The sequence below is a fragment of the Aethina tumida genome, chromosome 1 (assembly GCF_024364675.1).
Source record: "Aethina tumida isolate Nest 87 chromosome 1, icAetTumi1.1, whole genome shotgun sequence".
Taxonomy (NCBI): domain Eukaryota; kingdom Metazoa; phylum Arthropoda; class Insecta; order Coleoptera; family Nitidulidae; genus Aethina; species Aethina tumida.
This window is the reverse complement of record NC_065435.1, coordinates 53,511,751-53,535,460: the sequence shown is the minus strand read 5'-3', so window position 1 is coordinate 53,535,460 and position 23,710 is coordinate 53,511,751. Positions and strand designations below refer to the sequence as shown.

The 23,710-nt window shown below is 35.4% G+C and overlaps 1 protein-coding gene across 1 annotated transcript in view; it reads right to left on the bottom strand.

The window, feature by feature from the left end:
* LOC109594111 (protein jagged-1b) overlaps nucleotides 1–23,710 on the bottom strand; it is a 95,004-nt gene that overhangs the window by 25,849 nt on the left and 45,445 nt on the right. The gene's annotated exons all lie outside the window — the stretch shown is intronic.

The window sequence follows — 23,710 nt, the reverse complement described above, 5'->3', positions numbered from 1 at the left end:
GAATTGTTTCAGAAATGCGTTTTTTTTTTACTGAAACGCATATAAATAAATAATAATAATAATAATAACGCAAGTAATTTATTCCACAGTAGCGTTTTTTCAATTAAAACACGTTATCTAATCAGTTAAGAATTTATTAAATTAATTGAGTGAATATATAATTGCTATTGTTTCCGATACATGATATGTCGGATTAACATGACATATTATAGTATGTGGCGCATGAAAAAAAAAATGGAATTTTATAAAAGCGTGGAGACCAACCCAGTCGTTTCAAGGAATTTTGCGATTAATTTTGAATAAATAATAAACCGTTCTTCATAAGGTGAAATATATTTAAAATCGAACTGCACTGGTGCAAAATGGCTGTCGCCTTTTACCGGTAGCATGCCAGACATTCATTTTAAGTGAAATATTGATACCAATTTCGCAAACATTGTAATTCAAGAAACCGCTACTATTTATTGCGTTCAGTGTAGAATCTCAATTTTACGTTAAGAAGCCACTTGTATTATAAACCGCGTTCGTTTTGACGTCCGAAGCGTTTCGCGTATTGTTTTTCAACGGCGTAATGATGGCCGATGTGTTAGGACAGTAATAAAATCTTTTATTGGTGCGTAAAACGTGGATTATTTTTTTTTTCTTCAAATAGCGGAATATGTCCCGTAGTAAAAATAGTTTATCAACCTCCTGAGGACACCTGTGCAATTAACAGACTATTAACATGTTTTAAAGATAATAATTCTCTTTGTAATGGAAACGCAGTATAACTAGGTGCTTACTTTTAATACTTCGCTTTGGGCGAATCGTAAATATATGTTGTTTAATTAAAGGATATCTAATGGTAACATTAGTACTTTGTTGCATCCATCAAAATATTACATCAAGCAAACGGTGTGTGTGCTACTTGCGCAGATATTCGCCAATAAAACCCTTCTTGAGATCATTAACGTTAACGAAGGAAGAAATAAATACTGTAAGTTTATTAAATTCAAGAAACATGCCGGAGAGACGTGTAAACCACCGATATAAAGAGATACAAACACGAGAGCTAATATTCCGTCCTGAATTCCCATTCAGGATGAACGGCCATTAATTTTAATAACGAATCAAAGGACGTCATAAAGGCTCTCAATAGCTTTTATGCTTATAAGCAATAAATAAGAACAGCTTATTGACATTTCTTTTTAAGCCCCATATCGGAGATGCTCGTAAAACAATTATTTAAAGCGGCAATTAATTACGGGGCTGTTGTGCGATTGTAAGGATTATTGGTCATAAATATTGATATACGGTCCGGTCATCCTGGTCTAACTGCGACGACAATGTTTACAATTTCTGCGGCGCCCGAGATTTATGCGCCGCAAAACGGTTTTATTTCGGTTTAACGCCGCAAAAATTGACACGAAACCGTTTCGTGCATAAAAAAAAAAAATAAAATAATGTGGATAATCGACGGCCGAAAAGAGCACAATGACGAGATCCCGCCTACCGATAAGATCCACATCCAGTCTCGGAGATGTCTCGAATCGCAGCCACCCCGATGTGACAGTGACAGACGACGACACACTCACGTCCCGCCAATAAAAATGTCCAGTTCTTCACCCGTCTTGGGCCATAGGTACTACAAAGACAATGTTCGACATTGCCCCGGCTACACACAATGCCTTGTTGTCTGACATCTGTACGCTAAACGATGATATAATTATATACCGCGGCTGCGACAATACGGCCGAGATGTGTTCATTATGCGGACGAAGGTTCCTGCTTCAAAAACAGCGACGTTGGATTTGCATAAATATACTCGGATTTGATCCTGCGTATGTGGGTTCGTCGTTTCAAAAAAAATGAGCCCAAATAATCACTTAGCGTCTGCATCGGCCGTGGAAATTTACTGTAATTATTATTTTTTCACCGCGAATCCATCCCACGGACATTAATCCTCACCTTTTAATATTTTAAACCCAGATTTCGCGGAGTCGAACAAATGCAAAACCGAGATTGGTACATGCAACAATTACCATTAACCAGGCTCATTAACCACATATGCAGATCTGAGGCGCCCAGCAGTACCAGAAGAGGCAGTAAATTATAGACGATCCTTTCCAGAATGAGTCGTCGAATTAATTGCCATCCGCAAACAGCAAATGGTTTCGATGTTGCTAACGTGCCTACTTCGTTGTTTATATTCAAAAGATGTCAACGTGGGCTCCACTCTCACGGGATCGGGTGTACGGAGACGACACACGCAAAATATTCACTTGAATTAAGGCAAATTGATGCGCGGCTGTTGTCTTGCCTGGGACAAACCTTGCAGAAATATTCTGTTATCTAAATTGTTTTTAACGAGCGGTGCCGCAACAATTCCGATTATTTTATTAGGTAGGCATATCCTGCTACGGTTTTGGGAATTTGTTTTATTGGCTAACTTAAAATGGGACATTATCATGCAAACTGTTAAATTATTCTCGATTAATCGACTATTTGAAACTATAACACTAATTAATCAGATATTTTAATTTAATTGTGTATTGGTCAATTTTTTCCCAGATGGCAATTTACCATAATATTGTCGCATTCCGGACCATTTTGTTGAATGTTGGGACAATTTCTGCGCCGGTTGTGCGGTGCCCAGTCCGGCATAAATTATTGATATAATTCCATTAGCATGTGACAAGTTTATCGTCTGAGCCAGAAAAAGTAAAACTGGTGCAGAATGACACGCGCTTCAGTTCCAACGTCTGTTATATAACGCCAATACTGCATCTGTTTAGCATAACAGGTAGTCACCGATGAAGATGATGTGGGCGGATGGAGACAGTTTTTTTTTGGTCCAATTTACATGTAGCAAATCGTAAATTTCGGTCTGTCGTAAAGAAAATCGTTCCGATAGCCTGTGCCGATGCTAATTGGGATTTGGATGGAGATTCGTATGACTCACGATGAAAATGTTTCGGTTGTGTCGTTGGCGAAGGCAGAAGATCATTGTGAGGCAACACGTTTGGATGTTTTAGGTTCTAATATGGGTCACATACACGTTGGTTTCTTCTACTAATTTGGTACTGCGATATGGAGGCTACAAACCATAATTAGTAGGCAATAAATATCCGAATTGTGAGAACGTAACCAATAAATCTTTATGGTTTCCTCTGGCATTAAAATGATGCTCCTCTCAGAAAGTCGATCATTTAATTAGCATGGATCAGGTCCGAGTATCTAGAACATTTATTGGTCCAGATAGCGGTGATACTTCCAATATCTTTATAACATGTTATCTGTTGATTAGTAATATATAATGTTAGTCGATAACAGGAATATGAGACTTCTGCTGTAAAAAATTAGGATGGTATTCTGAAAACTTTCTCGTTCCACGTATCCGAGTCCAAACCACTTTTTTTAAAAGTCCCGTGTTTAATTTTAATGTGGCGTGATGTTGACTACAAATCTAATTGTGCGAGGTCTATCGTCCGATCTCGACAAAAGATTTGTAATTGAATAAATGCCTCGGAAGAAATTATTTAAATTCATAATTGTATTCTTCCGAGACACTGATACGTGTGACTGGAACGTAGTATCAATTCAAGAGACAATGGGAATTTTAAAAAAGCCTGTGCACGACCAATTACGTGAAGTGTCGCAATCAAATACTTAACGAAAAGTGGTGACAATATCCAAAGCGAAACTATTCCCAAGTCGTGGGGCAAAACGGTCTACGGAACGACTTCCACATCATCCGATTGATAAGATCAAACCGTAAACGAAAGTCAATTTGGTGATATGCGAAAAAAATTGATTGATGGGAGAACGATTTTAAGATCTAACGGTTTAATAGCAGTATACACAAAGTGGGTTGTGCCGTGACATGAAAAAGTTAAGATCAGGGCGGTGCTTGTCAAAAGTCACTAGCGCGTTGGCTATACTGCGTTTAACTTGTCCGACACATTTTTCCAGAGTCATCCCGCACCGAAACATCTAGTTTATGTATGCGGCAGTTTAACTACTACTTAAAATTATTATGTTAATATATTGCCGGACCGAGACGCAGATAACATCAATACAGTTTTAATCGATTATGCGTGAATAAACAACTGATAGGATAAGTGTAACATGCAATTAAGAAACGTGTTATTAGATTTTGTACATGTTGGGTTTTTACATGGCATTCGCCGTAATTATCGGTGATGATAATTGAATTACGGACGGAGAAACTCACATAAAAAAAGTTCTTTTGCCGTGCAAGTCACCAATTACAACCATAATTAATTTTTATACGAGTCTATGAGCTTATCATCGCGATTCGTTTTCCATTTCCAAGTTTTTATTATTGTTTTAGTAGTTTGAAATAACTGCAGAAGAAGAACGTGTAGCTGGAATGAATAAACGAAGATCGTTCGCGATAACTGAATGCGTTTTAATTCAGGCCAGGAAAGTTGGTTATGATGCCATCAACTATAACCATATGTGATAATTTCGCTTATTAATTTGTCTATTGAATGAAAATGTGTATCCTCGTTTGTGTTCAAAAGGTTAATTACTGCGAACTAAGACTATGAACAACACAATGAAGAGAACTTGTTAAAAACACCTCTGGCTACTTAAATAACCACAATTGCTTTTAAAGTTAATGTAAAGGTTGCCCTGCAGCAATGGCAACTGCGAATTCTAAGAAATTCAATCAAACCTGGAATTGTGTGTGTCGCCTTCATTATTTTCTGCTAACATTAAGATTAAATTTCGCCTTATTCTATTACTTCTTTTAATTACTTCTGCTTAATCGCCTCAGTTACTGGACCAAGTGATTATTTTCCCATGCACTTAGTTTCCCTAATTTATTACCTTTATTGAATGTTAATTGGTTTACGCCGCGATTAATATTTCTTTGGCATGGCAGATGTTTAAAATAACATGTTTATTTAAAATCTTGTGCCGGAGCATTCAAATATTATTCTTAGTTTTCAAACAAGTCCTAACTTTAAGCACTATCAAATTTGTGTACCATACACTCCAAATGCTTCTGAGCACTGAATAAAAGGCACTTCCAAGCCATCACCGAAAAAGTGGATTCGGAGACATTCCATCATTGCCTCAAAGAACCCAGAAAGTTGAATTTGATATTTCACAAGGATTACGAAAGGTTACAAATTGTCCGAAGCAACGAACCAGACATAGATCATTTCAGTAAGAATTTCACGACTAATACCACTAATTAACGCAATATCATTAACGTCTAAAACACGTGTGATAAATTATGTTTTAATAATTCAGAAGGTGGGACAGTTATGGCTGGGCAACATTTCGTGTGGAATGGCCCGACATAAAAATTTGCCTAAAGCAATAAGGCACGCTCTAGTGCCGGTTCTTATGTACACAGGTGCTACAATTCAGTTTGTAAACATCTCAGCTTTCCCTTACCAAGCATGAGAATTTGTCATTCTGCATGTGGTGCATTTCTTTTCCCCGATATTGTTTATTACATGTAATCGAATCTCCCTAGGACCGCACCTTTTCTAAAATAAATTGATTTCGATGTTTCTCGTGTGCCCCTGGCACGGCTTATTGGCATTTGTCGCACTGGCTTACTGTCCATATGCAGCTGGTCCAATTAGAAATTGTGATTTACTGTGTCAAAAATCGTACGGACTACGACGACAGCTGAGGCACGCTCCGGCGACGGTTTATTTTCGGTTTCGGATAACGCCACGGTTCAATCAAAATTTTAATTTCGTACGGCGTAAAAAAATGTTGTACGTGTAAAGGCTGTTCACATTTTAATTTAGCGTTGAGTTTATCTTCGTCAAATGTTGAATTTGCTTCGTTGACAGTGCTGGATACATCCGCAAAACCGCCGTGCCAATTATGGACTTGTTATTGTTCTTTTATTTCATTTTCTAACCGTGACAGAAATGATTGATTCTTTTGTTTCTCGACTTTTTTACACCGGTTTTTCTATTGTTGCCATTCTTTTGTTTACATATTTACGTATTGCCTAATATTCATTTACTAAATTATATAATTACATATTTTTTATCAGCCTCGCATCATTCACGTATGTAAATAATATGTTAGAAAGTGCTGCGTGGTATAGAATTCTTTTTTAATTATAGTCGTTACTTTTTAATTGATCAGATGTTTGACTAGCATTGTAAAATATTTTTTATACAACACGGCTACTTTATTTTCAACACCGGGTACCGCCACGAAGAGAGGCATTGAACTGGCCAGAATTCACCGGAACACCAAGGCAAAATATTAGTCACGAGGCTTATTGAAGTTTTAAAAGAAAAAAAAGTTTTCTGGTGTGATTTCAATGTGGGTATTTTATGTGCGAACCACCCGCAGTCGCAACGACTTATGTACAGGATAATTTCAATTTCAGTTGACATTTCAGTCCATTGTAACGCTTAAGCGAATGTGTCAGAATTTCACTTAGCGTTTTAAAGGAGGAAAAAGCTCCATTAAATCTAATGGCGTGGACTGTCTATAATTTTATTATTAATGGGGTACGAAGTAATAATCAGTGATAAAACCCGCGATATATTTTCCACCTGTCAATTTACAATAATGCGGATATCAAATAGCTTTCCCGCGGTTAATCCAATAAAACTAATCCGTGTACCATAAAATTTCATTACACGTTCCCTGTATTAACTTTTTTACGTCAATTAAACTGGCGTTATTAAAAAAACGTTAATTCTATAATCTATTTTTAATGCGTTATTGACTCAAACAAATCATTCCGCGGTTTTGATCTTATTGCCGGAGTCCGCTGCTACACCTGAGATTACTTATAAATTACATGCGCATTTACAAACGCTAAATTATCCGATGTCTGCTCCAGGTTCTCACAGACCACTTATCATGAATTTATTTGCGACATGCTCTTTTTCTGACGAGGAAAGCAAATCCTGATTATTGAATAAATTTTTGTTCACTCCGCCATAATTGTTTTCATTTTCTATGGCATTTCCTGCAACATGAACTTGGGGAAGCTAACAGAAATTAGAGAGGATAATAATCGGCATTTAAACTTAGACCGTCACACTGCGTGTGACATAAGCTAGAAAAACAACATGTAGGCAAACGGGGATGAAAAACAGGAATCGCGTTTTGACGTGAATGGTGCACACACACACACATACACATATGTAGGTATAGAGAGAAGATCCCAGCGCACGGCCTCCCGAGATCGAATTAGAAACTGGTAGGACGGGTTGCGTATGATAATCCGTGGCCAGCGGTCGACGGCCTTCTCCGGTGCACAGGTGCAAATGCTTGCTGTGGGTCAGAATCGAAGAAGAATCTTGTCCGTGGATTTTTGGAAGCCGCACATCGAACCCTTCCCGCACACACGTATAGACTACATACGAACGGTGTGGATGGATGGACGGTCACGAACGCACGCACATAAATTTTAAATGACCGTCAAAGAGAGGGCTTAAAGATTTACCAAGTCGTTAATCGTTCGCTTGGGAAGCTCTTTTTCTTCTGGGCAGTACGGATTATTTAATTATTTTGCAATTTGCGTACCGGCAATCGGAGTCGGGTTACTGGATTTTTCAAAGCGAAGGCGTACAAATTAAATAGGAATTTGTTACGCGAGGTAAAGTCCAATGCACAATGGACTTTTAGCGTTTGCTTTGTCAACAGCCATCAATCATCAATGATCAATGATCATTGTACAATTGTGGAATTGCTTCGTTTATTAGTAACATTTAAAACCAATGAGATGGGGTGTGATAAAACAAATTTTTAAAAATGATCAATGTTACGACACTTACATCAATGATTTATTGACTATAAAAGGAGTTTATAAAAGAAGCACCACAATTACAATTATGAAAACTATTTAAACCAATGGGTTGGAATGAGATGAAACAAATGTTTAACCCTTAGAATGTTACCCATGTAAGGAGTTTCTTCAGCTTAAGTTTTTAAAATTTTCATTGACAATGTTAGGCTCTTTCATCACAAACATATTATTACTAATAAAAGGAGTTTAAAACAAGATGCATCACCATTACAAATGTAGGAGTTACTTCGATGACTGGTAAAGTCTAAAAGATACGAGATGGCACAAGGTTTTTAAAAAAAATTACTTAAATTTTTACACTCCTCCATCACAAATATACTTCAATCGTTAATGATAGTACCACGTAAAACCTGTGAGACTCTTTCATCAAAAATATACTTCAATAGTTTATACTACATTAATGATCCATAAAAGCAGTTTAAAAGAGATCCATCACGAATACAATTGTATTGGTACCACCTTAAAGCCTATGAGATGGCTCAAGTTTTTCAAAAAGCCTCACAGAATGTTGGTCACATCCATCAAAACCATACATTTCATAATTTTTTGTTCACATTGCATCAGTAGGTGTTCGTCCGTTTGTTATTACACCTAAAACGTTGAAGATCTACCATGTCAAGTCGTTCTCGATTTGCATATTCGGCCCATTAATTTATTGTAGCAACGAAAGCAAATATGTGGAATGCAAATGAGTGGTTGTCTTCGAGTGCAATTTCCTCAGCCACTCCTTTCGCACAACTCACCCATTGTTGGGTTAATTAAATCAGAGTCAAACGTTTGGGTCCATTGATGAATGCAGTCGGTAATTCGCCGTATTCGCCAAGGCTTATCGAAACCGAATCGAGTCTCTGTTTGTGTATGTGTGTGGAACGGCTACCGAGTGAGTGCAGCGCCATCCGAGAACAGAGATCACAATAACAAATGAACATCGATTTCACACATGCTGTCTGATTACATCGTGGTACCCATGTATAGTGCTCGCCAACTGTGATCATATCAATAATAACAGCCGAACACGCTGGAGAGATTGTTTGTACCAGTTTGCGGGCATTAGATGTAAATAATTATCGAATCGTTCCGTACCTACAGTTATACCGTCTTGATTTAATTAGACGATGATGCGTTGCCCCCACCATGTTGTACATCATATTAAAATAATTTAATTATCATAAAACGGCGATAAAATACGATACCACTAACATGTACGATCGGTATCTGGTTATGTATGTAACGTTTCCTGCGAATGCAAACTTTAACTCAGGATTAAAAGGAACAATGTTGATGATCAATCTTCCTGAAGCACACAACTTCTCCCGTTTTATCTTTAATGCTAATTAATGGAGATTAATTGCGGCCGAGAACAGAAGATGTCACCCGATAGCGCTTAGTTCTCATATTATAACGAATCACCCCATTCACGATTTTTGACGCTTCCAGTTTCATAGAAAAATACAGCAACATTGGAAATTTATCTTGGGATTAAGTTAATTTATTATGGCTAGATTAGCGGACTTTTTACGCATTATGGTCTCAGAAACTCATTTGTTGTCTAAAGGTTCCTGCTAACAGCTAAAAAATCAATCTTGTGCTTAAAGATCCATTAACTCATCATCTCAATAAAAAAACTAATAATAAGTTTCGACAGTTTTTTTTTCGGTGATCTCCAAACATTCGTATTAAACCTTGTAAATTTTGTAACGCTTGGATTCTCCCGGATCCTAGCGCTACTGTGGTACTGTTAAAGGTGCGACTACTGCCAGATCCCTTATGGGCATCATAAATATTATTAACTGTAAGATATACACTTTGCGTTCCTTTATCTTATAAACATTATCATAAATGCGGTTTATTAAAAGCCGAGTCCTCGAATATTTATATCTAATGGGTTTTATCGACGGGGGTTTTTATATTAAGTTGATTAGATTATTTTTTTCTAGGTGTGGACGAATGTTTTAAAGATCAGCTATTAATTATTGTGATAAGCGTTTTACGGTATTAATAACTATTGCGTTCTTATAAAATATGTAATTTATTATTAATAAAGGAAACTATGAAATTGCAATATATCATAATTTCTGCCAAGAGGTGTTGATAATTTATATGAAAAAGTACCATTTATTCATTGCTATAATTATGTTTAGTAAAAATAAACAAGCTATGCATAAGTAATCAAAGCAAAAACATTGATAATATGAGATATATCATGTGAAATGTACAAATAATTACACATATTCAGGAAAAAATCAATTGAGCGTACGCTTTATATTTGATAGTACCGTTTACCTTGATTTATTGGGCAACTGTTTACCGAGATGCAGATACACACGAGTACCAAGAGGTTGCTAATGATGTCAATATCGAATTACCGATACCCGAGCAATCAGTTAGAAAAGAGAGAGATAAATTAAAAATAATTGATCTTTGCTTCTTGTCAATTGATCATCAATCAATGAAATGAATCCGGACAGCTCGGCAATCCCATGAAAACCTTCTTTATTTCTTTGTCGATCCGTTTGCCGAATGCAGTATGTGGGATATGATTTATGGTTTTTTTGTAGAGCCGCCAGTTTAAGTACTGGTTAAGAGCCAGGAGGTAACCAGTAAAGGATTACAAAACAAATATTGGCAAATGATATCCAATTAGAAAAGTTGTTTTAATCAATTACAGTTGTCAGGGGTCGACTCCCAGATTCGGCCCAAATCTAAATTGATAGATGACTTTATAGAGAAATTCGATTTCTAATCCACCTTTTCCAAATCCATCAACCAACACGACATACCTCGTTATTCGCTCAATGTATAAATTATAATTTTTTCATGCGCGTGTAATGGGAAAAAGGTGAACGATCAGTAATTATAAGGCCCCCAAAGATTTTACCTAAGTTGGAAGTTTTTTAACTATTATTGATTTAATGGGCCGGTGCTACCGATAGGACGGGCCACGGCTGGATAAGGCCCCCCAATCCCGACCTGTTTTTTACTCGTCCGGCTTAATTACACATCTCTCAATTTCATAAACAGACATCATTCACGGACCGATTACGAGATAAAAATCAGAAGCGAAATGTTATTCTTCCTTTACCTGGGGCATCCCAAATAAAACAGTCGGAACGGTTGCGTGAACTGGTCGCGTTTAGGCGTCCGCGGGAGCCATTTAACAATTTTACCTCCCCGTGGACAATTTGCAACACGTAAGCTGCTTATGCGTCGCGACATCGCGAGATTAAAACCGGAGGAGAAGAGAGCCAGTCCACTTTATGTTTTCAACGCCGGCCCTACCATGGGAAACGTTTATGTTATAATTATGCTAAAGATTTTATGGGTACAACGAATTAATAAACATTTGTTTATCTGTGTATCTGTTGTGTTCATTATTATTTGTGATTTTAACGATTCGCGATGCTTAATTAACCGTGACTGGAATCAGGTTTTAATTAAAGTCGATATGTTTGCAGGTAGATTTGAATTGTGCTTTCCTAAACGCTACATTAGGTATACGGGAATTGAAGCATTTCAATAATTTAAAAATTAACAATTAATTAGGCGAACAGTTCTGGTTTTTGTTGTTTTAGTTCTTTTTCCACTGCGCTGCAAATGATGTTTCGAAGGAAATGATAACTTACTCGAGTTTGATGCTAATTAACGTATTATTTCGTCATAATGAATAAATTGAGGAGCTTGTTAACCAAATTAACTAAATATTATAATGGTTTCAGATGTTAATAATCCATAACGTATGAAATGCAAGTCGATTATGGAAATTATTTTAATTAATTGGACATACCGGGTAAATTTATCTTTACACTTTATAAGCGGAGGTTCAAATTCGATACATAAACTATAATTGTGCTAATTATGAATAATTGAAGACCGGGATTAAACAATTTAATGGAACATGTTAAACTCTTGAAGCCTTTTCGAGATAATAAGTCCCGTCGACTTGCTCAGCCAGGTAGGTATTTTGATTCTCTAAATTGTCTATAAGTTCGTAGCAGATTACCTTGCCATTTCTTAATTATTGATAAGCATAAAAGTTAATTTTTACAGCAATAAACCCATCATCCTTGTAGGTTCGGTTAATTGGATAAAAACATTGAGATAAAATGTGTTGTGCTTTATTAATTGCCAAAGGTGGTGACGAAGCCATTCCAATATGGAGTGATAAATGGCCTGATACAAATTGCATCTTGAATGCTCGGCCTTCGGGCTGTATTAATCTATCAAAATATTTCCCAGTATTAAAGGAGATGAATTTAACAGTTGAATTCACTAATGACATGGTGAATTAGCGGAACACCACGCGGGTACCTCAAACGCCATGGGCAACTGACTACCTTAATACTCGGCAAATAACATCGGGTGGAGAAAAAAGAGGAAAATGAGTCTCATTTCATTATCTCGTGGTGCACGGAGAGTTGGGTATACGAGAACCGATATCATTATAAATGAAAATAAACGGCGGTGGTAATAATATTGGAAATTAAAGCGAGCAAAAATTTTAAATTCAAGGATGAATGATCGCAGGTATATTTAGTTCTGTGAACAAATTGGCGGACGGAAACTGCCAATCACTCGACAATTTATCGACGAAATGGCATATTTGCGTAAAAAGTCATGTGAACATTGGGTTTTTATAACAGTTTCGGCAACGCCGCGGCATTTGTCAGTACCGGTGTTTAGTTTCATGAACTGTGAACGTTAACATTCTCCGGCCCGTATTAAAACATACATTCCGTTGCAAAACAGTTTTAATAATTAATCCAGCCTCGGAGTAGTTTCGTTAATTACCAAGAACCATAAAAACTGAGATGAGAGCACTAGATGACAATGCTAATGAATCGTCTACTTGTTCGAGGTCCTTCCTGGAAGCAACAGCCACGACAGAAGACAATCCGAAAACATTACAATACGAAATATTCCCCGAGAACATAAGGAATGTTATCACATTAAGAGGAAAATGGCCATTAACTTGATTTACCAGTTATATAAACTGTACGAACAGAATTTATAGCAACTAGATGGAATTTAATGGTAATATGTGATATATGCACCTGCATTCATGATACATTATTTTATTATCTTCTATTCAACGTAAATCAAACGTTATATTTCATTTATTACAATGAATTTATACGCGGACCGCAGCAGAGCGCTGTGTGGATACACTATTTCACTTCCTAACGATTTTCCACGCAATTATTCCACCTCTTGATCAACGATGTTCTTCATTTACTCCACGGAATGTCGGAGGAATTCCGAGCCATTGGGACTCTATCAAAAGTGAATATGACTGCGATGTGGTAATAAGCTAATTAATTCAGGAAGTGGGTCGTGATTTCTTTCACTGCCACCGACTCCTGTATACATTTCATTCCCTCAGTATAAAATGTGAGCATTATGTCTCCTAACAATACGTAATAAATACTAATAAAATACATTAATATGAAATTTGTGGTTTCCTGACAACAAAAGACCAGTTAATTTTATGTTAATTAGAACAATGACGTCCGAAATATAAAAGGAACGTGTGAAAAATGTTGTTTATTTGTATTTAACATTTTATGAATGAAACGTGGTTATTATCGCGTTTACTACATCGGCTGAATATTAAATTCGGGCGAATTTTGTATTCGAAACGGACGGAGCTGATCGCGTGTATCGAGAACACATGGGGCCGTTTACCCCATATTTTATTGCTCAAAAATTTGTTTTGTTCAAGTTTTAATGTCTTCTTTAAGGGTATCGTCTATAATAATTCTTAATCTCTGGTTCAATCATTTTTTATGCCAAGAAACTAGTTTGGAAGAAAACTAGTTCATTTTTTTTTTTTTTTTTGATAAAGGGAATTTGAAAATAACTATTTTTTACAAAAAGTGGTCTTGTTGGAACAAAGTGAAGAAATTAGTATCATAAAGTTGATTTTATGTTGCTAATTCCACATTGGTTACTATGTCGTCCTCAATATTTTATAGTTGTCTTCAATATTCTTCAATAATTTGAAAGTAAACTAGTTAAATTTTTAGATAATGGGAGAACAAATATTCTTCAAAAAAAATTATAAAGTTCCTACATTCATAAGAATGTACTTCAATTTACCTTCATTCCACGAAATTAGTTTGGAAGTAAACTAGTTAATTTTTTTTAACAAAGAGAAGACTTTAGTCTTATATTTTCTACGAAAAGAGGTTTCTTAAAACAAAGAGAATTAGAATTATAAAGTTGATGTCATACAGTTAATTCCTCTATGATCACAATTTTTTTAGAAAATAGCAGTACAAATATTCTTCAAAGAATGGTGGAATTAAAAAGTTGACTTTATATTGTTAATTTCACGTTGATCACTGTACACTCCATAATAATTCATACAATCTTCTTCAATTTACCTCTATGCCACTAAATTAGTTTGGAAGTAAACTAGTTAATTGTTTTTATAAAAAGACTCTTTTATTTTCAATGAAAAGAGGTTTCTTCAAAGAAAAGTGGGACTATAATGTTTATGTCATTTTATAATCATTTGAAAGTAAACTAGTTAAGTATTTCAGATAATGGGAGGACAAATTTAGTTGATCAAAGTGAGGTAGGATTATAAACGTGACGTAGTACCACACCGATTATCATGATAATTCATAGCTTTTTTCTCAATCTTCGTTTATAAGTAAAATAGTTCAATTTTTTAGATGACGTGAAAATAACTATTTTCTATAAAAAGTGAATTACTCGAAACAGAGTGAAAAAGGACCATAAAGTTGACGTCACACAGTTAATTTCACATTGTTCAACTGTTATTGAAACTGTTAATTAGTAGACTAACCGTCAAACTTTCCAGTCTTGCGGAATATGCCACATTCCAAACTGATTATAGAATACGTACGTATTTTCTGTAACTTTATCGTATTTTTATGACGTAGTAAAAGAGATTGAACAAACCAATGGCAACTGCAGAGCGCAAACATTCCGTGCATCATTAATCTGTCCCAATATTTGAATAGAGGTATCCGAGATGTACTTAACCGTACATCCGCCGCCAATATTTAAACTACCGCGAAAAATGTAACACCTCTTGACCCGTCCTTATTCCTTGGGCACGATGACGATTCGTCAGTCAATTCACATGGCGAATACAGGCAATACCAGCATTGCCCCGTGTGACCTGCAGGTCTTCACCATATGTTATTGATGACACATGGACGGGTTTCTTCAATTCCATAGCTTTGCCCAGCGCGGTCGTGAGCTCGGGCCGTATTTTTTCGCCGGCGTCAGCGGTCTGTTCGCTCACAGGACATACCGCGGCGTTCTGCAGTAATGTATGCACTGCTGCATGCTTACTGTCCATATTTTATTATTATAGGTGCTGTTCCTCAACCGTGTACCCTGTTTATGCTGTTTTATCAATTCAATTACTTCCTATGATAAGTCAAGCGTTGCACGCCGTTTCATCGCATTATCATGCCGGAGCGCCCCAGGCCCGTTCTACGTTCCTGCCACGGAACGATTTTAATAAGGATTTCACAGTTTTTAAATACCGGCGTTTAATTATTGAATTATCCAATTATACTGTTACGTGGATGGAGATCAGTGATTAACACACACAACACTATCACTTCCAGGTATCCACAATTTTTGGTGCTAATCATTAAACCATCATTAAGTGATCGGAATATAAATTTCGGACGTCACACATCCGGAATTGTGCGAAAAAATTTCCAAATAATGCAGTGATAACGAAGGCGAGGGAATCATCTCGCGGGGTACGGCGACAAAGTAGAGTAAAATTTATGGAAAGCGGTTCATTTAATATAACAATGTATTTTAATCCATCTGACCCTAAGGCGTCAATTATGATCCGACCCGGTGGGTTATATTAATTAACAGACGTACCCACTTAATTATCTGGGTGCTAAAACAGATAAAAGCACGCGCTCACAAAGGCGAACCCAAACCACAAAGTGGGTGATTGACTCCGAAATTTGGTCCTTGCCTAGAGCGAAACGTCGTAAATGCGGACGCCACTACCTCTCTGTGAGTATTCTCGGTAACCGGAGATCGCGGCGGGTTCACAGTAGCAGTTCGGAACCTCGGGGTTCTTAACGTCTTGCACCGCATTTATCATAACGTACAGATGCCCATTGTTCATTGACTTCTGTCTGAAATCATCAGTTTGGAACCGATTTAATGGGGGCAGACTCCCAGTGACGGGGCACAGTGAGCAGCGTGCGCATTATCGACGACGGACAAATTGTCGTCATATCGATGCTTTTTGTGGCCATTTGTTTTTATATCGATAATTTCATGTTTTTCATTCGGGTTTTATGATATTTGTAAATATTTATTGTTATACTACGTTGGATTATCAGAATTGTAGAGAATGAAAATTCTATAAGATGCTATTAAGGAAACTGAAACCATGTTCATCAAGTTGAACAGTCAAAAACTTGCTAAATGGTTGATTGTGGCAAAATACATTTTGACATATTATATCTTTTCAGAGGTAACAACGATAATTGATGTATGGTAGAATTTTATTGTTTGTCAAATGGATACATTTTTCTCAAAAAATGAAATATAAATGGAAACAATCATCATCATAATTTCTTCTTTTTAGTTGATGTTATTAATAGCTTGATTAAAATAAATTGTCAATTGTTCTTTCTATGTTCAATAGAACATATTAAAATTCATTATATTTAATACATTATCTTTAATTTATTTTAACATACTAAAAAAATAATATTTTTCGAAAGCTTAATTCTCGAAATCTAAAGAAAATATACTGTATTAAACAGGAATCTTATTTTATATAAGAAAGCTTTGTTTTATTTTACATAAAAATGTCGTTTTATGAAACATACACAAAACAGTGTCGTTTTATGAAGCAAGTACCTTAATTTTACATGAATAGTGTTGTTTCATTACACATATTTTACATAAAAAAGTGTTATTTTATTAAACAAGTACATATAAAAAGAGTCGTTTTACTAAATAAGTATTTTATTTTGCATAAAAATGTATTGTTTTATTAAACAAGCATCTCATTTTATATAAAAAGTGTTGTTTTATTAATCAAGTACCTTATTTTATATAAAAATGTATTGTTTTATTAAGCAAGTACCTTATTTTATATAAAATAGAATTGTTTTATTAAATAAGTATCTTATTTTACACAAAAAAGTGATGTTTTATTAAACTAGTACCTTATTTATGTTATATAATTTGTGTATTTTTAACAAGTACTTTATTTTACATAAAAATTGTTTTATTAAACAAGTGCCTTATTTTAGATAATAAATTGTCGTTTTATAAAAAAAGTACTTTATTTCATATAAAAAATATTATATTATTAAACAGGTATCTTAATTTACATAAAAAAAGTATTGTTTTACTAAATAAGTATATTATTTTACATAAAAATATATTGCTTTATTAAACAAGTAACCTTATGTTATATAAAAATGTATTGTTTTATTAAGAAGAAAATATCGTTTTATGAGACAAGTACTTTATTTTACATAGGAAACTGTCCAAAGAAAGATTTTCTAGTTTCTAATTAAAAATAAACACATACACATAGAATTGTAGAGTTGTACAAGGACATACAAGTTAAAATTTGGTTGAACCATTAAGAATTTGAAATGAAACTAGAAACCCAGGTAAAATTTCACATATTTTATCGCACGCCAATGGATTATATACCTAAGGTAGCGTATGTTATTAAAGACCTATTGCGGGCAATGAAACTTAAACAATAGCCTCCGTGGCTCTATAATTTGGCGTATATTTAACTGTGCCAAACAAAATTGCTTGTTAGACAATGCCTTATAATTTTTTCAAAAACCCTTCTACCTGACGCAAAACGCAATTTTAAAACTTATTCGTAGGACACAAGTTATCGCACCGAGGCCGATGAGAATTTTGTTATGTTGATGGATTTTGTTTTCCTTTTGTTTTGGCGTGATTGTTAATGAAATGTGCGAACCAGTTACAGGTATACCCACCACTTATGATAAATATATGTTGAATAACTCACTTAGGTTATCGGTACAAGAAATCTCGGTATATTCAAATTGACATCGATCCGTAATTAGCCGAAGCACGCCTGAATTTTTAACAACGCGAAAAAAATTATGTAAAATTGATTCAGCCCGTCCGTGTTATTAATACTATTATTGCAATTTTAACGGGAACCTGACGATTTATTATTACGGTTATGTTTATTATTATTGGATAAATACGGGTGTCGGACTCTAGTAATTTATTCGCTCAAATTACGATACTCCAAAACCAAATTGATATCTGAATGCCGACTCGAGACTGGTCGAAAGGTGGGCCATGCAACGTTATTTATGGGCCTTTAAGATGTTTCCGAGCTCGCCAAAATGTAGACACCCTTTTAAAACGCATGTTTATGCCATATGCCAATAAACCAACTGACTAGTTTTTAATTGAACAATGGCGCGTTATGTAAGCACCCCATTTTTGAGTTATTGGTGGCCTTTTTACCGCCTTCTGTCGTATCGACGGGACCTGTCCGACAATAAATCCATTATACGCATCGGGGGGTGTCAATTTTAACACCCCGCAATCATAGCGCGCATTGTTGTTTCGCAAGGGGGTGTGAGGGATGATGGGCCGGATGCAAGTGGAGTGTTTTTCAATAGATACAGACGCGATAGTCCGAATGGTACTTCCTCTGATATTATTTATTGACCGCACATCCATACGGTGCCAAAATGGAAAAACTGATTTACAACTATGTAGAAAAAAAACAGCAAAATAAGTCAAGATGCAACTGCTTCATCTAAATAACACAGTAATGGCCAAAGCAATTTTTCCGATGGTCATAAAATTATTAGTACCATAGTTCCCACACTTAATTATGACCAACAATATCCATATGGCAAGCGCTTGTTTCAGCATTCAGCGATTTGCATGGCTTTTTTAAACCTTCATTTAACAGATGCTTCTTCACTATCCAATTTACTCAATATACGACAGTTTCCTTTAATACGTCGCTCACGTTTACGTGAAGCTAGCCAGTAAATCACAATAGAGTTGGGCCCACGCAACAGACAACATGCAAATGTTTGAAAAAAAACACCGCCTTATTAAACTCAAATATTGAATTGTGTCTTGCGAGCGTATTCACGCCGGTCGCCCCCTTTAATTTCGGCTTCCGAATACGTTCGCCCAGACATTCTTGACAGTTCATAGGAGAATTTCGGTTCGATTTCAATAAAACTGAATATTCATTTTAATACGTCGTGAAATCAGACATCACAATCTTATAATGTCTGACATTATAATGTTCCAGTTCGGGTAAAGCAGTAGTTAAAGTCAATGGAAGTAATTTGTTATGGATAGTTTCGAGAATTTATTGCCGGATTCCATGTTACTTCCGATGCGATTTGCATTTTAAAACAACCGCATCAGGCAAAATGCACCGTAAACTGTGAATTTTAAAATCGAACATGAAAATCGGTGTTTGAAAAATTCAAATGAATTCTTGTTATTATTAGTCCAGTAATAAATTAACCAAACGCAGGATAATAATTAATAGTTGTTTAATGCAAATCCGAGTGTAATTGTGTCAAATAAGAAGAAATGGGTTTTTCAGTAATGTGTCTGGCCCACCCACTTTTGCAAAAGTGATAAAGTCATACCTTCTAGAAATTGTCATAAATCACAAAGTGCCATTTGTCTTCTTTGCGAATAGTTTAGTACCACTTGAACAGGAAACGTGGGCCGACGTAGCTTTCCTTAACTCAACTTGGACAATTCTTAATTAAATATCTCTAATACTACCACAATATAGGCATCCATAAATAACAAAGCGAATTGAAACCTATAATGTTGTTGTTTGCGTAAAATCAACAATTTTTAGAATTAAAGGCCACATTGCACAAAAATAAATTAATGCTAGGATCACATTTTGTGTGTGTGTGTGTGTGTGGTACAAAAAATACGTTTTCAATTATCCTTTGGTCAAACCGATTACTTACACAAATTAAATCTAGAATTTCATTTAGGGTTTCGAGAGCCTGACACGTGAAAATCAATGTAACTAACAAGATCGGCTTTAGTCGGTTTTTATTTCGGTCCAGTACTTTTTTATGTTTTAATTTCATGCCTATAAGAACAAACGAGTCCGGCGTGTAATGTGATTTATTACAATTTTTGTTTATGGCTCCCAACATCGATTTGGTTTCGAGAGCTCGAGTCACTAATCCGGCTAGTTGTGTTAAGAATTAAGTTATTACCACAGAAAAATCGACAAATTGAGTTTTTATATTGGACGTTAATGCATGAAAGTGTCGATTAGAAGTTCTTCTAAGAGATTTCTTCCTAGTATTATCAAATTACAACGTAATTGTATACAAAAAGGCAACGACCACACGTTGAGTTTGTCTGATGATCGCTTTATATAAGTTATTACCGATTAACATAAGTAACGAACATGTATACCTATTTGAGGCAGGTATTGGATTTCTCGACATGAAACAAACATTTGCCGTGATTAAAAACCTAATTAATGACAGTCCACGTAAAATGCGATGCTAAAATATGGACATCGAACAGCAATTTCTCGCAAACAAAAAGTGTATTACCGATTTAAGGGTCATTAATAGAATTTTTAGCAAATCGAACGATTAAATTCTCTCATAAAGCAGCTCTTAATGATACTGAACCTCACGAAAGCAGCTGAAGCACCGGCATTAATTGCTTAATCTATCAGATAACACACCCATCTCTACCCTGCACACATTTCACTACGTCAAAGATAAAAAACACTGGCTTGGTGGCCACGAATTTTAACTCGTAGCCTCCCAGTGGCGGATCGAAAAATTATCATCCAACACACACACACACACATTTTTTTAACGCTCAACGTTTTGTGCAAACTTGAATATTGCAGTGTGAACAAATATAGAATTCTCAGAGGAGATCAAAAGGTTACGTTTGAAATCACACTGTTAATAGGATTCCTTGTAATGTATTTGTCATGCCGTCGTTGAATTTCCCTTCTCTTATTTGAGGCTAATGGGACATAAGTTTAATACACATATTTTACAGTAATGCAAATTATTCATTCTCAAAATAGCAAGTGTATCTTTTTGCTGGATGTTCCCACCTTAGAATGCGGCACCATGTGTACCCCAAAGAAATGTTAATATGTTAATTGCGCGAATTCCGTTGGTAAATTAAAAGCCACACAGCTATTAAATACCTCAAATTGCCTAACGAAGACAACAATTTATTTCTGAATTAACGGGTCGCCGTGCTGATTGGTCGAAAATCTATTTTTCTCCTTTTACGTGGTAATTAAACAATTTTTTAAAATTCATCGTGTCTTCCTCTTGGTTCTGTTGGTTCTGTAGATAGTGAGATAATTAAAATTGTCATCGGGAATATTAACAGTAAAGAGACTTTGCCACGTTTATACTGCTACAGTTCTCAATTAAACGGCACATAGTAGATTTGTGAAAGGAAAGGTGATTTTTTTTGTTGGCGGAATGCAAGAGCCGGTTCTGCGCTTATTTACGTTGTCCTTATTAATTCGCGCATCAGTAACTTACATATGCAACATAAATTTATTTAATATTTATTACAAGTATTTGCCGGACCTGTTTCTCGTATCTTTTAATTACATTCCCATAGGTATTTTACGTGTTGCTAAATTCTAGCCATCTATAGCAATGTTAACATGTATCTACAGGCGATTAAACGCCCAATTAAAAAATAATAAATCAACCGTGGCATCATAAAACTTCGGTAGGTGAATTTTATGAATTTATTTATAATTAATTGTGCCGTAAATCTCTGACTTCATCAGCCGAGATCCGCAATGAGAGTGTCTAAATTCCAGGCTTATCTGAAGTGATATGCAGAATGCACAGTTGGATCGTAGACATCGGAGTAGTTGCACGCCCATTAGTCTTGTCACTTATCGATGTATTAACAAATGAGAATCAATGGTAATACGTTCATCTTATATCATTAGTAATAGTTGAGATTGTTTTGTTTGTCTACAAACGCTGTTATCCGTTTTTGAACAACTAACCATCTCCATCGGATTCAGTATCGATTTATCATCGGATGATTTATCGAAACGAACAGTCTTATCCGTTTTCATTAAAGGATTTATCTGAAATATTCTCGACGGCATCATTATCGGCACACTGAAAGGCGAGAGAGAAATGTTCATTAATTTTTATTAAATGTGTACACAGCCCAAGTGCGTTTCTCAAGAGGCATCGATTTCTGGCTTCTATTGTGAGTGCAGTGTATAATAATACATCATATTGTTTTAAATTAAAATTGGATTGTTTATAATTTTAATAACACCCTGTCACTAACACGTAATTGTCTTGTTCATAACAACATAATGTACATTGTTCTCATTCATCCCATTATTGAAAAACCAGGGACAGGAGAAATCACGAAATTCACACATTACATCCTTTTAATCTGCACCGAATTATGCATGTATCTGGAGAGCGATAAACCCTCTTCATCCCTTCCATAATCTGTGTCGCTTCGCCATGATTACCACATGTCAGGTATATCATTAATTTATCAATCTCCCATGCTAATACAGAAAAGGATATATCGGGAGGCGTGAGTCTTGGAAGATGTAAAAGAAAAAAATAAGCGAGAAAAGAAAAAAATGCTTTTGTGTCCTTACGACAATGAATTCATCAGACGGACACAAAGAGAGGAGCCCACCACTTTCATTGTGCAACCGCATACGAAGCGAAGTATGTAAATAACAATATGCCCGATTATGAGGCAAGGTAATAGAATAACAATTTGTGTTGAATAACGCTGCAGACAATAATTGTTTATATGAATTGTTAAATGTTGTGTGTCCGTAACTGTACATTTTATTGACTATTACCGACTAATAACGCACCAAATCGTAAATCACCGATTCTCATGCATAAATACCCAATCCAAGACATCTCAAAAATCAATGTCCAATTAATACAGGCGTAGAAAATCAGTTTTTATGGGTAAGTTAATTACACGAGGCGACTAATGGCCGACTAAAACTGACAAAATTAAAATATGCGGACCACAGACAGCACCAATGTCTCGAGTTAAGACATTTGATTAACATATTACCACTTCGCGCATCACAAAACCGGTTAATGAAGAAGTACGCGGACAAAAGAAAAACCGAATCCGATCCACGTAAAATGCTAGAAACACGAGTCGGCTCCAAAGATATATGTTTCGACATGAATAAACCTGTTACGATCTATTTTTAAGTCAATACACCTTTAAATGTCCCGGTTATTCTTGCATAATTCAACGGGTTTCTGTGAAAAATTGTCTATCTACCTAAAATATTGCAGTACTAATGATTATAGTTGTCGAAATTGTGACACTGCTCTTTACTGCAAATGTTTCTGTAGAACATTTTTTTTTTTGTTTTGTTATAACTTACGGTTGTTATTTGGGGAAGTAAAATCGAAGACTTACCTGAAAATTAATAAAATTATTAATAACAAATTTATAGTACTAAGTGATACGATGTAGTTTTATTCGTGACAAATATTTCTGTAAAATTCAATATTCAAATGGACTAAAATAAAAAGAAATATTTGACCTATACTCAGAATATTACAGCACATATTAACCCAAATTTATATAACATTAAAACAGACAGGTGCCATTAAAAGTTCGTTGATAGCATAAAACACATTCCCAACTAAGAATTGTTTTACTTTTCTTATAAACACGCTATTATTCTCCATTTTTTAAAAATTGTTATGCCACTATAAAATATCACTATTATGACAATTATAAAAACTAGTGGCCCTAAAATGGAGCCTTGAGGACCTCTCATAATATGGTATTTTTGGTTTTAGTGTTAACTGCCTGATTTGTGAATAATCTCAA